Genomic DNA, 18776 nt, shown 5'->3' with positions numbered 1-18776 from the left:
TGGGAGGGCGTGGGATTTCACAGCAGTGAGAGCAAAACTATTCACAGCAGTACCATATGCTCCCCACCATCAGGAGCGGTGGTCCTGGTCACTGGACTTGGCAGGCAAACCAACTGAATGGAAATTCTGAAGACCACAGTAGGAGTTTTCTCTTTGTGGGTTTTGGATGGTAAAATCTTCAATCTGTTCCACAGGCAGAAATCAGAGTGAAAAATAATTCTACACAAACCACGTGTGTGGGATGCATGTATGTGTGTGTGTAAGAGCATGAGTGTGTTACTTCTAGAAAAGTGAAGGAGAAAACAAAGGCCGAGCATTTATCTCGTACTATCCTACAGAGGTAGGAGGGATAACATTGAATGCAAGAGAGGAAAAGACTGAGAAAATAAAAGATGGAGAAGAATTATTTTTAGTATAAATTCCATGTTTTCAGTTTTTTTCTCTAAGTAAAAAAGTAAAATGGAGAAGAATTTCCCAAATGCCAAGATCATTTAATAGCAGAATTACACCAGACGATAAATGCAGCACTTTTTAAAGCTTGTCCTTTCTCTGTTATTAACTTTGTTCTTTCAGTTGTGCCAGAGAAAGCACAAGAGATAGAAATTGGCAGAAATATGGGTCTGAAGAACAGAAACTCAACCTAAATGAAAATACCGTGAAAACTTCTAGTAAAAAAAAATAAAGTCTTTTGTTTAACGGCACAACTTTCATCAAGAAAAGGTTTATTTGAATGAAAAGTAATATTTAGGACAGTCTATTGTCTAATCATTAGTAATTCTGTGCATGTATGGGCTATTTTCTATTTCCAAAGTGGTTTGCAATTATTAGTTAATCCACTCAGCATGCTTGGTTTAAATTGTGTTATATGCATATAATAGATAAGGATAGTTGTTGGTGAGAGGGAACATGACACAGCCGCTGAGGAATGGACTGGAAACTTGGAGGCTGAGATGACAGTCTCATCTTAACCATCCAGTTAGTTTGCAGTAGGAGCTGGGCCCATCCCACAGGCCTTCAAAACAAGGATTCAATTTGTTTAAGAACTAAATATGTATATATATATATATATATATATATATATATATATATAATAAAATATTTTTTCCAACAATTTTTGGTAGGCTTGGAGTTTTAATTTTCCGTTAAGTTCCTTTGGCATCATGTGGGCCCAGTCTCAGGTTTCGCCATCCAGGAAATATATTTTAAAGGGCTAGTCTGTGTAAATACTCCATTGAGGAGCAGTACTGTGGTTACTAAGGGCACATGTCCATGCTAACCAATGCCCTTTCAACACGAGAAAATAATCTGGAGAGTATAATGCACCAGAACAAATCCGTGGTGTAATTTTTTGTTCTTTTTGGATATCAGCACTCATCTATACAGTTGGTCCTCCATATCTTTTGGTTCCACATCCGTGGATTCAACCAACCACAGATAGGAAATATTTGAAAAAAATTCCAGAAAGTTCTATGAAGCAAAACTTGAATTTGTTGTACACCGGCAACTATTTACATAGCATTTACATTGTATTTACAACTATTTACATAGCATTTACATTGTATTAGGTATTGTAAGTAATCTACAGATGATTTAAAGTATATGGGAGGATATGTGTAGGTTATATGTAAATACCATGCTATTTTATGTAAGAGACTTGAGCATCTGAGGATTTTTGTATCTGAGGGAGTCCTGGAATTATTCTCTGCAGATACCAAAGTAATGTTATCTGAGGTTTGCCAAGTTCAGTTTTTCTCTTGATAAGAAGAATCCTCTAAGCAAGATTATTGCTTTTAAGTGTTCTAACGTACATTTTTCGAAGATGAACCAATGCTTTTGCCCAGCAGAGCTTGTCCACATCATGTCTGGATTACAGTAACCGTATAGCTTTCCTTTATTTTCATTTGTTTGCTCCCACCCTATCCAAACACATTAATACGTGGTCCAGATAATGTATTCCATATGTTTAATTAGCCATTACATGAAACATAGGAAGGTGTGGCTCTTATAGTATTTTTTCCATTTTCTCCCAGTTTCCTGAATTTTAACTCACATTCTCTGGTGGCTTTTTGTTGTTATTTTTTGTTGTTAAAAAAAAAATCTTTTTGTAATAAAGAATCTGTTCAGACTAAATTTATCAAACTGCTTCAAGTTTTAGATTTTCTTCTGATAATAAAATTTCAGTTCCATCTATAGACAGATTAAATTAATTCTGTCCTACTTTACTCAATGTGTATAATGAGTCATTACTCAATTAACAAATACACATAATAAAATATTACTTAAATAAACTGTGTTAAGGAGTTCCCTTTTATAAAGTGTCTGGATTTTTAAATTGCATTTAAAATGTTTATAATTTACAAATTTCTGCTTAAATGGTTTTCTTGGTAAGATTTTAATTTCTTGCAGAATGTCTAATATGTCTTGACTATGTTCTGATGTCAAAAAAAAAAAAAAAAAGAAAGAAAATGACCAACACTTCATTTGGAGACTATTCAGAAATTTTTTTCCTTGGACTAATTGATTACCTGTAACAACGGGCCTGAAATGCCCCCACGGAGCACATGGCCAGCCATGGGGTGATTCACTATGGCGTAACTGAGAGAGATTATGAAGCCCAGGATTGCGATGGTGCCAGTTCATGCCTTTTCAGTGAGAAAGCACTCAAGTTCCACAGAGTGTTAATCTGGCCGCAGAATGGGAGACAGCTAAGTCTGCCTGGAATGTCTGGCTGCTGGTTGGCAGACATAGCCCTTTCTTCACCTTGGGTCTGCTGGGTTAAGGATGCTTTCATAGTAATTTTCCAATGTCTTCCTTGATCAGTCGACTGCAGCATTTTATCATTTTGCAGATTTTGTTTTCTTCATGGGTTATTACTTCCACTGAACTGCACTTAACATCTATTAGCTGAGGTCTCCAGAAGATCAAAGTCCCTCTGTGTCTGATTATTCTGCTCTTTGCAATTTGTGTCTCCCCCTCACCCCGCCCCACTCCTCTCCAAACCAGGAGCCTTGCACGTTTACAGATTTGGTTTCAGTGTCTTTCCCTAAATTGTTTATAGACAGAAAAGCATCATAAACAGGACCTCGTGTCTCTAGAAGGAGAATAAGAGGAAAAAAGTGAAGACAGCCATAGTAATGCTTGTGTTATTTCTATCTCAATATGAATCTTTTAATACTCACACTTAATTTTTTTTTTTTCCTGTTTGAAATGGAGCAGGTGAGGGTGGGAGAAAGGGAGAGAAGGAGGGAGGGGGGAGTGCTCATGTCATATTAGTTAACTTTCTGTTGAAGTTTAGTCTCTTTTCTAATCATTCACTCTACTCCCATCCCCTCCTTCCAAGGCCTTGTCTGGTCTCCCCAGTTTTAGTTAAAAACATTAGTACTGTCTTTTTTGGGAACCTGTTCACAGGGCCAATATTCCATTCATTTTATGGTTTACTGTTAACCTTAATGACTAGGTTCTAATGGAGGATTTTATTCCCCTTTTAAGCCTTTAGTAAATAATAATCATCCTCTAAATTTGGTCTCCCAGCTGTGATGTACAGAAGATCTTCTATCAAATTCCAACCTTGTCTCAACAATAGACTAAAGCTGGCCAGATCAGGGTATTTGCAAGAGCCCTAGAAGGAATATTTTTAGAAGCTACATAAGAGGCCCAGTACCCATCTATCAGCAGACATGAAGTGGGTGCTTGTGAGTTGAGATAGGTATTAAAAACTCAAACTACATGTGGTAACTGAAAAAAAAAAATAATAAGGATATTTGAATCTGAGGAGACTTGAAATAAAGACCAGGGGCTTTCTTTGAAAGGATATTGTCCATGGTGAAAAAAAGAAATCCAAGCAAGAAGGAGAAAAAAGAGAGAAAGTATGTGTTCGAGCACGGCTTCTCCAACATGAATTTGTGTGCAGATCACATGTGACCTTGTTAAAATGGAGGCTCTGATCCCAAAGACTGAGATGGGATATGAGAATTTAACCTGCTCCCAAGTGACTCAGATGCTGCATATCCAGAGATCACAGTTGAGCAAAGAGCATGTTTCCCCAAGACCCGTAGCTAGCCCAACACTGCAGAAGGCTCTTCACTCTACCTAGCACAAGGGACCATCTCCCTGTGAAATATTAGTCTTTGAAGAGGGATGCTGAGGGACTCTGGAGAGATAGATGGTTCTCAGACTTCCTGCATATTATAATCACCTGAGAACTTTAAAAAATCCCAATGCCGCCGCCACTCCCCACATCAGTTAAATCAGAATCTCTAGGATGGATACCCAGGCATTAGCATTTTAAAAACAACTCCATCATTAATAAAAGCCAATCAGTGTATATTTTAAGGCAAGTATGCAACTGTAAAAATTAAGTTTTTGAAAACCTCTAGTTTGAAGTTATGGATAGTGAAACTCAATTATAGCTTATTTAAAAAATAAAAATAGTACCATTAAAAAAAGAGAGAAACAACTCCAGGTAACTTCAATATGCAGTTGAGTTTGAGAACCAATTAAAAATAATAATAATAACTAAAATAATAGCAATAGTCAATATATGTTGGCTGCTTCTATACAAATGTGGGTTATGGTGATCAATACATTTTTTTTTTCATTGAGTCACGAAATAAATCCTTTTTACAGGAGAGAAAACTGAGGCAGAGGATATGTAACTTGCCCTCAGCTAAAGAGCTGACAGAGCTGCTATTAGAAGTCGAGAATTATGTCGTCATGCATGAGCAAGTGATGGAGACGTGCAGAACTTGCCAGGGAATTACACAGGCATGGGAGTCCAGGGTATTCTCTCACCTGCAGTTTCGACCTTTAACCAACAGTTGGTGGTGCCATGTTTAAAATCCAGTCCCCCTCTCTCTGCTCTCCCATGCTCCAAGACCCACACCTGCCTTCCTGAGCCATTCACTACCTTTCCTTACCCTGAGCATGCTTGAGGCCCTAGATTTTAAGCTGAGGTTAACAGGCTTCAATATCTAGCTCCCAGGGCCATCCTGATTCCAGGTAGGCCCCGCTTTGTCCTTTTTCAGAGGTTCCTTCGACCTCTCTTGCCGCTAACTGGGCAGCAGGGGGAGCTATGGCTACCAGGAAAAGCATCCTGTAAAACTGCCCCTAAACAGATAGGACTTTTATATTCTTTCCTAAAAGGAAATCTCTCTAGCAGCTCTTTGCCCTAAAGCTAGTTTCTACTGTCCCAAACCCCATAGGCCAGGTCAAAAATCCATTTGGGTATGAGGATGGCAAGAAAATTCAGAAAGACTCTCATGGGCCCAGAGACAACTGAGAAAGGGCCACGTAGGTGCAACAGTCAGTAATAATCAAGGTGGCTGATCAGTCCAGAAAGGAGACATAGACAGTTGCACCTTCTTGAATGATGTTTCTCAATAAGAATGGACTGAACAACTATAATAAAATGTATAAAGTGTAAATATGAGCATTCTTTTTAAACTCTGATCTATGAATAGAATAGAAATGTTTGTATAAGTCCTCATTTTTCCAGACTTTAAGTGGGTATATTTCAGGTTAATATACGTTCATTTAACTCAGGTGGTATCTGTGTCAGAAGACACAGGGTTGAGTGAGGAATAGGCATCCCAGAAGCAACACTATTATGTCAAATGGTTTAAGGAAAATTTGAAAAATCCCAGAGAGAAAGAATTCTCCCTCAGTTCATTACAGAACAGGGTACCAAGTTATCCTGATTCATAAATTAGAGAAGTTGTTTCCCAGTCCTGAGGTGCTTTTCAAAATGGCTGTAGCCCAGACCCATGAATGGTGATGCTCTCAGGGGAGATCAAGGCACATTACTCTGACCACATTAGGATGGCTCAGCAGGACCAGAAGCTAAATACACCAGCTCCATTGCATATGAAACCCCTGTTCTTCCAACTGCTCTGCACTGTGTCCCTGCTCCACCTGCCTTCCTCACCTCTGACCTGGGAAACCACAAGAGGAGGAGTGCCGAATATCCAGGGCCATTCTCCATTCACGAGGAGAGTCTCTTCAGAGCTCCCGTTCCACCTTTGATTCTGGAGTATTTAAGTGTCTTCTCTGGGTAGAATTGAAGGATAATGGAAACAGACCCTGTTTCCATTAAACAGGCTTTGACATTCATGATGCTAGGGGGTCTTTAATGTGTCACCATGAGTTGGTGAAACTCTTGGAAAGTGGATATGTAAACTTCATGAAGGGCATCATAGTGTCTCTGAAATGGATTTTCAGAATGTGATCTCTATGGCTTTAAGACACTGGAGCAAGTGCTAGCAGAGGGATGTGAAAATATAGTCAGTGCTCATCAACCTTAATTTCAGTACTGTATTGTTCAGAAGTGTGTCCTAACTGTATGTGAGCTTGCTTCCCTTCTTCTGCCTGCACTTAATTCTAGTAAAGGAACTGGGCAATTGCATCGCAAGCAGACAGATTAGTAGTGGCACAAATACATGCAAAAATACACAGACAAGGCTTTGGTCTGTAGTCAGAGCCTCTGCGGTAATTCTCCTGTGACTTAAATTGAGTTACCAGTTCACTTTTACCAGCTGAGGAGTCTGCTTCTCCTCACTGAGCTCCGTCTGAGACCCCGCATTACTCTAGCTGTGAGAATTACATGCTCCACTCCTGTCGGCTGATCTCCCTGGCATCAGACAGACACATCTGGAAGTGCACAGGATCCCTACTTGGGGAAACATTTCACATGAAAAAAAAAAAGAAAAGAAAAAAGGGAAGTGACAGTCTTGCTTAAAAAGCTGACCTTTTAAAAAGTTGTTGTTGTTGTTGTTGTTTTTAATCTCACAGACTATGGAGCTTCCATCACGGTGAGAGCTCAGAGGAAAAGTGGCCTGTGGTTGGAGATACTTTCCAACTGTAGCACATTTCAACTTCTCCTAATTCATGGGATCAGAGGTCAAGGAGGGAAGAGGGTATAGGTGGGTGGTCAGACATGGGAGTTGTCCCTCGTCTCTAGAAAAAAAGATGGTGGGAAGTTGTGCCCTAATGTCCTAATAAGGCTTCCTGAGGCATAAAGGCATGAATGATAAACCTTATTAGAAGATAATCTGAACAGAAAATTTGAGACCTTATTCAAATTTGATACCGAAATCACACTTGCACACTCCCTGCCCTCTTGGGAGTAAAGAAAGGCTCTCTCCAGGGAAGCAGTAGAGGATCCATGCACATCAGAGGGGCCAACCAATTTTAGGATTGGGAACATATGCAGCTGTTGTTCTGTTGTTGTTTAGTCGCTAAGTTGTGTCCAGTTCTTTTGGGACTCCATGGAGGACAGCCCACCAAGTTCCTCTGTCCATGGGATTCTCCAGGAAAGAATACTGGAGTAGGTTGCCATTTCCTTCTCCAGGGGATCTTCCTGACCCAGGGATCAAACTAGCGTCTCCTACACTGAAGGTGGATACTTTACTGCTGAGCCACTGGGGAAGCCACATGCAATCGTAGGGACCTTCTCCTTCTGTGTCTCCAAATGCTGGGTCAGATTTTTTTCAAGGGCATCACACAAATAAGCAATCTGATTTTTCTTTCCTTGGCTTAGTCTCTCCCTGTCATACCTTACAATGACTAAGTCTGAAAGGGCTAAGCTAAACTAGATTTCTTCAGTAATGGGCTCCCATCCTACTGTGACGGATGCATCGTTCTCTTTTTCTCCCTCTTTTCGTGTGCTTTTTATTCATTGCTAAGCCTACCTGCTAGCTAAAGAAATCAGATTTTCTTATAATTCACCTTCTGGTGGGGGGGAGGGGTGGGGAGGGGTGGCAGAGGGCAGGCAGATTTTCACAAATTTGGACCAAAGAAATTACTCAAAGACTCCCACCATACTTGAAGCAAACTCCCAGTGGGGGCTGCCTTTGCAAAGTCTCAGCTCCAGCCTAACCTTCAATGCTTTTCTTCTAGAGAAATGATTCACTTGCCTGTGTTTGATGGTGCTCTGTTTAGCAGGTGTGACAGATGCTGTTGATTTGCTCACTCAACACCTATTCCCAGCCCCTCCTTTCTTGCCCCTTTCACTGCGGAAGCAGGAAAAGTTGTGTAGGGCTTTCCTCACATTCCCAGCTTCCCTAGGATTTGAGCAGTAGTGGGAGCAGAAACAGTACTATTGATAGGCATCCAGGCCACTCATGGCACTGCTTCTGGGAAAGTGATTTTCTTCCTGACAAATGGGAGAAACAAAGCTAGCACCAACCCTTCTTTTTTCCTTCTGGATGTAGACATGATTCTTAAAGATATAGCCACTCTCCAACAACAAGAAATGCTAAGGACATTGGAGTGGAAAGACAGAAGCAACTTGGGCCACGGATGATGTGGCTGAATTACCATAGCTGCATGCATTTTGTATGGATGTCCTGGATTGCCTATCTGCCAGTTTCTTGTTATCAAAAAAAAAAATTGTTTTCAAGTCAGAAACATCAGCTATCTTGTTACTTACAAGCGAATATGTCCCTAAGTAGCATAAATAACATAGCAACAAAACCCAAAGTAACATTCTTCTCATACCCCACCCCCAAGAAAAGCTCTGTCCCACCAAGTTCCAAACCTTTTCTTATAAGTTATTTACATGATCAGTCATGTATCCATATTCTTATTTTTGCCATTTTACAGATAAGGTAACTAGAGGCTGGGGATCTAAAGCTGCCTTACCAAGGTCACATGGTAAGCCACTATAAGCTAGGGAGTGAAGCCAAGAGCTCTATAATCCCAGGCGAGACCTCCTCTGTTCTGTCTCTTCCCCTCAGCTGGGAAAATGTCAAAGGATTTATCAAAAACAGCCTGCAGCTAGATTAGGTATGTTAATACCCAAAGCACTTAATTACTAATACAGTTTAAGGTACATTAACCTAATTGGAAACTTTCTGCATATGGCATAGTTTTTTTTTTTTTTCTTGAAAATATTAATAGTATTTTTTTTTCAAACTTTTCTTCTAGCCCACTTCATCTTTATGTGAAATTACTGGTTTTCAAAGTTAGAATATTGCAGCCAAGAGTCAAATGAATGTTATTTTATCCTATAAAAACAGGACAAATAAAATAAAAAATGGTAACATATGAGGAAAAGGAAAGATTAAATTGCATCATAATTGCATGTCTCACCCCCACCCATGCACTGAAGCTTGCAGGACTCCATCATCAAAATCCAGGGTTATCCATGGCTCCTCTCTCCATCACGTCCTCCAATCAGCACCACATCCTGTTGGGTCCAGTCATTTCTAGCCATTCCCCTATTACTCCCTAGGTCAGGCGCTTAGCTTTCTCCTTCAGATTACTGTGATGGCCGTCTAGCTAGTCTCTTTTCTGGTGGTAATCTGTTCCCCATGCTGCAACTGGAGAGATCCTTATAAAATGCAAATCAGATCTGTCAATCGCCTATTTAAACCCTTCAGTTATTCCCCACAGCCCTCAGGGAAGTCCAGACTCCTTACTATGACTTCAGATGCCCTTCATTATCTGGTTTCTGTCTGGTTCTCTTACACTGGATGCTTCAGCCATACTGAACTATTTGCAATTTCCCAAACTGGGGCTTTGCTTTTCCTCCCTCCAGAGCCTTTGCAGACGCTGACCACTCCTGGGAGCTTTCTCCTTCCTGGTCTTCCTTTCCTTTCCTCCCATGAATTCCCAAGCTAATTCCTTATCTTTCCCCACTGTCAAAGTACCACTTGTTCTGGAATCCTTCCCTGACCACCTCTTCCCCAAACTGGGGTAAGGGCCTCTCCAATGTGTTCCCATGGCAACCTGGCCTTAAATACATTTCAGATAATACTGAAATGTTTTTGCTTATATGTCTGTCCTCCTGGGGGTATCTTGAGAGCTGTGAATGTATTTGTTCATTTTTGCCTCATCAGTGCCTAACACAATGATCCTTACAAAACACAAATTCAGAAAAAATAATGGTGAAGTGAATGAAAAAAAACAAGCAAACTATTGGTGAGGATGTAAATGGTACAACCACTATAGAAAACTGTATGAGATTCCTTAAACAATTAAAAATATGACCCAACAATTCTACTCCTGGGTACATATATATATATATATATATATATATATATATATATACACACACAAAGGTGATGAGATCACTAACTCAAAGAGATATCAAAAAAGAAAGAAAAAGCAACTAACCTTGTATCAAGGACTATTGTTGTTCGGTCACTAAGTCATGTCCAACTCTTTGCAACTCCAAGGACTCACAATTCCAGGCTTCCCTGTCCTTCACCATCTCTCAGAGTTTGCTCAAACTTATATCCATTGAGTCAACGATGCCATCTAACCATTTCATCCTGTTTCCCCTCCTGCCCACAATCTTTCCCAGCATCAGGGTTTTTACCAATGAGTCGGCTCTTCGTATAAGGTGGCCAAAGTATTGGAGCTTCAGCTTCAGCATCAGTCCTTCTAATGCATATTCAGAGTTTATTTCCTTTAGGATTGACTGGTTGGATCTCCTTGCTGTCCAAGGGACTCTCAAGTCTTCTCCAGCAACATAATTAGAAAGCATCAATTCTTCAGTGCTCAGCCTTCTTTATCTTCCAACTCTCACATCCATTCATGACTACTGGAAAAAACATAACTTTGACTATATGGACCTTTGTCAGCAAAGTGACAAATGTCTCTGCTTTTTAATACTCCACCTAGGTTTTTCATGGCTTTCCTTCCAAGAAACAAGCGTCTTTTAATTTCATGGCTTCAGTCAGTTGGAATTCCATCACCATTAAAGACTATGCAGACAACTAGCAGGCAGATTACCGCACAATAAGGAAGCTAGGGCGAGGTGGGCAAGATGAGTGACTCTCACGTTCATAAAGCCACAGAGAACATGTTCACTTGCACTTAGTAAGGAAAGCGTGGGGTCTGACATCCACCCCCACCCCGGGTTCCAGATTGTTCTCCTTCACAAAATCCAAATGGGGAAAAGTGGAAGATCTAGAAGCTGTCCCATGCTCTCCAAGAAGAAGTAGGAGAAGACTCCTGCAGATCCTTACAAGCCTCATGGAGGTGACAATGTGGGCTCTTCTTTCTCCTTTCCTCTTTCTCATCTCTCCTTTCTGTTAATGCCATTGTCCTAATGTTTTTAATAAACAAACCAGAAGAGCCTCCAGAATCCACTTCTCCTTTATAAGGTGGATAAATTCATAAATTACCCACACACATAACCTATAGAAGCTAGAGCTGACATTTCCCATGAACACATAGTATATGAAGAAGCATTAAGTGGGGACCTGATAACATTTCTGTACTGTCTCCTAATGAACCTTGTTACCTCTAGTAACAAAGTTGTTGGCACTGTACTGATGTTAGCCTTCAGCTGGCCCTAGCTTAACCACACAATGGTGGCCTGCATGAAAACATAACACTTCTTGAGACCTCCAGGGTCTAAGGCCTTTATTCATGACATAATTATGACAGCCGACTAGACTACCCTTGCTTCTTCCTACACACATGAAGAGGGCAGCCTGTGGACATGGGAGCCTGTGGGAACACACTTCCAAGAGGTTGACCACAATGTCAGGAAAGCTGTGGATGGCACTTCCAAAGAAACAGGCAAACTGCCTTTGAGAGGTCAATGGTCTGGAGCAGGCTATTGAGCACAAGGGAGAAATCCCTATTAAAGTGACTCAGTGTACACAACGAGCAGCTCTGTATCAGTTTGGGATAGCCATTATCTGTATCTAAATTGTCCATTGTGGCTCTTGATTTGAGTGGCCACAGTCAACTTGGGAGAGGATTTGGGGTTATAGAGAGGTGGTTTCCTACCAATATCCCCAAAGACTGAGATGTGATCAAAAGAAATGTTCAGAAGGCCATTCAAAGTAATATAAACATGAAGCAGCAACAGAAACGACAGCTCCAGGTGTATGCAAAGTCCTCTAGCCTAGAACTTTCTGAGGTCTTGCATCTCTTTAAATCAATAAACATTTTTTCAGGGTTTAGTATATACTTTCCAGGTGGCTCACTGGTAAAGAATCTGCCTGCCAATGCAGGAGACACAAGAGATGTGGGTTCAATTCCCGGGTCAGGAAGATCCCCTGGGGGAGAACCTGCCAACAGCCACTCCAGTATTCCTGCCATGGAAAATTCCATGGCCAGAGGAGCCTGGTGGGCTACAGTTCATGCGGTTGCAAAGAATTAGACATGACTGAGCACGCCCACACACACAGAGTAGTATATGCTGGTCGTGATACTCTACCTTCAAGGAGCTGTCCCTCTAACGTGGGTGTAAGAAATTTACCTGATAAACATATTGATATGTTAAACATATCACTCACATATTGAGTGAAAAATTACTACAAAGAAACAAAAAGGGAATTGGAAAAGGGGGGATTCGCTGCCGACCAGAATGACCTGGAAGGCTTTCTGGAGGCCCAGCTAGTTGCCTGATCTCGCTGGAGTGATGGGTGACCACAGGTCCTCATTCCCTCCTGCCCTCACTACACTCAGGTGCCACACTCAGGACTGAGGTCTCAGCTGCTGTCATACTGAAAATTCCCCAGACAGACACCAAGGAACATGTAGAAACAATAACCAACTTTTACAACTTACTTAATGGCACGTGGGACCTCAGGGAACTCTGCTATCTTTTCTTTGCCTGTAGGACTCAAATATTTCTATTCTCCACTCTGATCTGAGGAAACGTCTCAGTCTTCTCTCACATGAGGTCTTTCCGTTTCCCTTAACACGTAATTGCAAATGATACCAAGGCACACTGAGGCTTCTTCTAATGGACACTGTAATATTTTCATATGCAAAGGATACATTGATTATATGCACATTATAAGCATCCTCTCCATCAACCTAATTATAGTTCTGTTCCTCTTAGTTTCTTCCCCTTCTTAGCCCCCTGGTCCTTTTTTCTTCTGTCTGCTTTCTGTTTCTGACTGGAGAACACACTTAAACAGTTTGACCAATGTAGGGAACACTTTGTCCTCAATCAAAAGGCTTTGTTCTTCTTCCCTCGCTCTTCACAACGCCTCGTAAAAACCTTTCCAGAGTGTGAGCCTTCCATCCCCTCAAATCCCTTCTCACTTTCCCCTTTAACTCTTCAGTCTAATTACTCTAAAGGTTTTGTCCTTCTTGAATGTTACCTTGTTACTCATGTGTCATGTGTGTGAAATGGAGCTCAGGGCCCACCTTTTAATTGTTATTATTTTAATCAGCATTTAGAACAGGCAAACAGAATGCCAGAATAAAAATAGGAAGACCCTGTATTTTGTCAATTTAGTACAAATTAATGTCAATAGGATTCTTTCACATTATCTTTCCCACCACTCCCAGTAATAAGTGCTTCCATGTTGCATACACACATCCACACTTATTCACAAGTGAAAGATTGATGTAGTGGAAAGTAACATGAATTTGAGTGTCAGACATACACACACACTCAGGCACAAATGCATGTACACATGTATACAGCCTCAATTTAGTGATGTGAGTTGAACTAGAATCGATGATAAAACACACTTATTACTGAGCATGGTGTGGGGAACCAAGGAGAGGCATAACACCAGCAGAGCACATCATTGAAAAGTATTTCCTGTGTTGCTCCTTATCTTCTCCACGTCTTAATGTCTTCTCCTTTAAATGGGACTAACAATAATGCCTGAGCTTCCCACGTGGCTCAGTGGTAAAGAATTCACCTGCCAATGCAAGAGATGCCGTTTTTATCTCTGGGTGGAGATCTCCTGGAGAAGGAGATGGCAGCCCACTCTAGTATTCTTGCCAGGAAGATCCCAGGGATGGAGGAGCCTGGTGGGCTGCAGTCCATGGGGTCACAAAGAGTTGGACACGTCTTGGTGACTAGCCAAGAGCAACAATAACAGTGCTGCCTTATAGGTTACATGAATTAGTGTCTTCAGAGCACTGAGAAGAGGGCTGGGCACACTGTGAGTACTGTAAATGATGGTAGACAGATAAAGCAAACATATCAATCCAGAGGCTGGCACATAGCCCATATCTATCTATATTATTCAAGAAGTTCCATTCTTAGCTATTGTTTGGAAGATGCTTCAGCACCCCTCCTTTAAAGAAGCCCCCAGCTCTGGGTTCTTTTCAGGAATAGCTGTTGGGTAGTGCTTATTTCCCATTCATCACCCTCTCCACATGATATGGCTTGTGGAGAATACTGAAACTGAAGGGAGGAAGCAAGTCATCATAGAATCTGTACACCTCTCCATTCCAAAGTTGGGCTAAGGTTTGATTAAGTCCAGTCTATAAAAGTGTAAAGACACCAGCTTTCTTCCTGAAACCAACAGGCCAAGGTGCTGCAAGTAATTTTTGATAGCGACCTACAGTACGAGTAACATTTTCTTTTTTTGTTTAATATAAATTTATTTATTTTAATTGGAGGTTAATTACTTTACAATATTGCATTGGTTTTGCCATACATCAACATGAGTAACATTTTCTACTGTGACCTAGCACACAGGCACCAAGGTTTATGGCCAGGGAAAAATGCATCCTAAAACAACATCTTTGTTGTATACACTGGGATATTTTCTCTTGCTTCTATTTCATTTCTTAAAATACTATATATGACTATTAAATTGATTTCACAACCCACCAATGGGTCATGATCTGCCCTTTGACAAACACCAAGTCAGACCAAAAGCAACTTTAGGAATGGGCTAATGATCAGAAATGGAATCCTATAAAAGACTCTAAAAGTTATTTAATGGAAGAAAGATGACTATTGATTTGGGTTTGTGTATCCATGTTTCATTCTCCTTGGGAATTTAAATTGCAAAGATAAATTCTCACCTTCAAGTATGCTTTAAAAAATGCCTTTGCCTCATAAAATAGAAGTAATGACACACCGGGCGGCATTCTGGGACACACAGATTTCTCTAGATCAAGTAATTATACTGAGGATTATCCAATTGAACTCTGACTGGGCATAACCATGTGATAGAGTGCGGCAGAAATGTGGATGTCAAATGTTTTTCTTTGGCCCTATTCCTGAATTCCAAAAATCTGAAATTCACTGACACTTGAAAATCTGTGAGCTCTTTTGGCAACTGATATCAAAATAATTTGAGGCTGAGATCTCATTCCTACTGGACAAGTTGCCATGGCATTCTGGTTTCCTGTGTAACAAACACGAGCAGTGCCTTACTTTTGCATAGTACTTGGCAATTTATGAAGTGTTTTAATGCATATTATCTCAACCTCATAACAATTCTGTGAGGTATACTGGGCAGGTATTTTCATACATTGCATTTATGACTGTACTGTCATTTAAGACTTAATGGTTTCTATTTTCATCATAAAGAGGGATCATTTTGAAACATGTTGGCTAATAGCAAGAGACAACGCAATGTGGAAAGAACACTAGATTTGGCCTCAAAGACGTGAGTTAAAATTCACAGTGTGCTAATTACCAGGTGTGTGCTCTGGGGAAGTTTTTCTGTAAGCCCTAGCCTCAAGTTACATTCAGCGAGTAAAGAGGCACATGTTGTACTCACAAGTGGAAGATTGATGTAGTGGAAAGTAACATTAACTTGAGTGTCAGATAGAACTGGATTCAGATCCTGACTTCAGCACAAACTCAGTCAACTTAGGCAAAGGGTATAGCCTCTCTAAACCTTAGTTTCTTCATCTGTAAAATGAGCATTACAATGAAATATCATCAGCTAGTTAAACGTTCTAATTGATATGCTATACGCGCATCCAACTGTCTTTGAATTATTCTCTTTTGGTGCTAACTTTAAAAAGTAAATTCTGCCCTCTGTATCCAAAGGTTATGCATTCAGAGATTCAACCAACTTCAGATCAAAGTCAACCACATAGAACCCGCAGATCCAGAGGACCAGCTGTCCTGGCCATTCTATGTAAGGTACTTGGGCATCTAAGAATTATGATATCCGTGAGGAATCCTGGAACCAGTCCCCTGTGGATATCAGTTCAGTTCAGTTCAGTTCAGTCGCTCAGTCGTGTCCGACTCTTTGCGACCCCGTGAATCGCAGCACGCCAGGCCTCCCTGTCCATCACCAACTCCCGGAGTTCACCCAGACTCGCGTCCATCAAGTCAGTGATGCCATCCAGCCATCTCATCCTCTGTCGTCCCCTTCTCCTCCTGGGATGACTATAAATCTAAGTCACTTTTCAACTAAAACTATGGGAGTGAGTGAGTGAAGTCACTCAGTCATGTCCGACTCTTTGCGACCCTGTGGACTGTAGCCTACCAGGCTCCTCTGTCCGTGGGGTTTTCCAGGAAATAGTACTGGAGTGGATTGCCATTTCCTTCTCCAGGGGATCTTCCCAAACCAGGGATTGAACCGGGGTCTCCCACATTGTAGACAGACGCTTTAACCTCTGAGCCACCAGGGAAGTCTGACTGAATGACTTCACTTTCACTTTCAACTGTTCCTACAAATTTATTAACTCCAGTTTCTTAAATTTCTGATGTTTGAGATTTAAAAGCTATTGACATCTCATTTCTAAAGTAGTAGTTTAAAACTATGGGAGAGTTTCCTATTACACTTCAAGATAGTAGACCAAAATATTTGCCCTGACATAGAAGTCCCACATAGTATGGTTCCTGCCCATCTCTCCAGCCTTACTTCCTACGACTCTCTTTCCTCCTGTCACAAACATTTAGCCAATGCTGGTATTCATTGACTTCTTCTGTGGCTCCAGGCATTTTGTTATTTTAGAGTCTGTACCCATTGCTGGTTTTCTGCCTGAAATAATCATCCCATCACAACTCTAATGCCTTTCACTCTCATCCATCAGGTCTCAGTGTGTCACTACGTTGAAGATTTTCAGAACTCCTAGACCAAGTCAAGTGCTCATAGTCTATGCCATCACAAGAGCCTATTCCTGGACTTTAGAGGCTGCCTCAGCTACATTCCTTTACAAAGGAAATGTTCCTTTGCAAGATGAACTAGCAGCAAGTATGTGCAGAAATTAAAAGAAAATTGGATGACTTTTACAGGTGTTAAGATGCGCTGAACTTGCCTGATGTACTGACGTGGATAGCAAGACTCACTGGGGGTTTGAACTGAAGATCCTGAAAGATCATAGCTCATCAAGGCAAATGAGGAAGGGAACAGGAAGCCTAAGAATTGCCAGTAGGGTTTGACTATAGATAGCAGCTTTAAGGAGGAAGTTGATGCCTAAATTAATAAATAATTTTTTTAACTCCATCAAGACTAGATAAGATATCAAGAAAAGATATCTTTGATGTTGTTGTTCAAGATTCAAGGTAAAAGTTCAGTTATTCACTTCAGCCTGAGAGACAGGAACAGAGGTGTACTTGTCAAGCCAAGGATCTGGTAAGATTCATGTATGCTCTCTCCAATCGAGTCTTCCTACCTGACAATTAATTCCGCTCACACTGCGGACTTGATTTCTCAAGCATAGAATGCCATTTGGCAGCCAGGAAGGAAGGAGTTAAAGAAGCATGGTTGTAGCACAGCTGGGAGCCATTAACAATTAAGTTCTTGGATAGAAACCCAGCAGGAAGCTGACAAGGGGCCTAAGAGACACAATGGCCTCTAAAAAGTAAAAACTTGATTTAGAAATGAATGAACTGCCTTTACCAGTGAACCTTTAGCAAAACCTAAATCCTCTAATTAAGACTGAAGAGCAGATATTGGTTGAGTTTATATTATATTTTGCCATAAATTAGTTACTTGATAAGAAAGATAATGGGTAAGTTAATAATTTCTGAAATATATTTTTAAAAACTGCATAAGTTCAGGGAGTAGTCTTGACCAGACTTAAAAATCCTAATTAATGTATCTTAGAGCTCTCAGCCATTTGCCTCTAACTTCTGTTTCCATTTTTGATGACAAGAAGTCTGATTTTGGAGATACACTAATAAATTTAGTACTTTAGAGTGATATTATCTCAAATAGATTTCCTAGGTCTCATGCTTTTCAGCTGACTTTCTCCCTGCCTCTGATCCTCTCACATTAAAGACCTCCTCTTCCACCTGATTTCTCTTGTTTCTCTCTAGCCAACAGGATCCATACTGGACATCCGTGGTTCCCTAATGTCCTCTTCTGATAAAACTTAACTCATGATAAATTTGCAGAAATGTATGGGTTTCTCCAGCCAATCTTCATTTCTTCCTTCTCCTATCAACTCTAGTCCTTATATGTGTGTTTCACCTGTACCATCTCTGTTGACCCAATCTGATCATGCTGAGTTTGTAACTTTATTTCATATTGTCTTTGAGCCGTTCAACTTTCTAATATAGAGAGTATTACCTTCCACTAAACATTCCCAATCATTTGACAGCAGGGGAATGCCTCAGATTCATGTTTATCTTCTATACTGCCTTAGTTCAGCTCAGTCGCTCAGTCGTGTCCGACTCTTTGCGACCCCATGAATCGCAGCACAACAGGCCTCCCTGTCCATCACCAAATCCCGGAGTTCACCCAGACTCGCGTCCATTGAGTCAGTGATGCCATCCAGCCATCTCATCCTCTGTCATCCCCTTCTCCTCCTGCCCCCAGTCCCTCCCAGCATCACAGTCTTTTCCAATGAGTCAACTCTTCTCATGAGGTGGCCAAAGTACTGGAGTTTCAGCTTTAGCATCATTCCTTCCAAAGAAATCCCAGGGCTGATCTCCTTCAGAATGGACTGGTTGGATCTCCTTGCAGGCCAAGGGACTCTCAAGAGTCTTCTCCAACACCACAGTTCAAAAGCACCAGTTCTTCGGCACTCAACTTTCTTCCCAGTCCAACTCTCACATCCATACATGACCACAGGAAAAACCATAGCCTTGACTAGATGGACCTTAGTCAGCAAAGTAATGTCTCTGCTTTTGAATACACTATCTAGGT

This window comes from Ovis canadensis, chromosome 1 (genome assembly GCF_042477335.2).
Source record: "Ovis canadensis isolate MfBH-ARS-UI-01 breed Bighorn chromosome 1, ARS-UI_OviCan_v2, whole genome shotgun sequence".
NCBI classification, from domain to species: domain Eukaryota; kingdom Metazoa; phylum Chordata; class Mammalia; order Artiodactyla; family Bovidae; genus Ovis; species Ovis canadensis.
The sequence above is the reverse complement of the archived record's forward strand: the minus strand, read 5'-3'. Positions refer to the sequence as shown.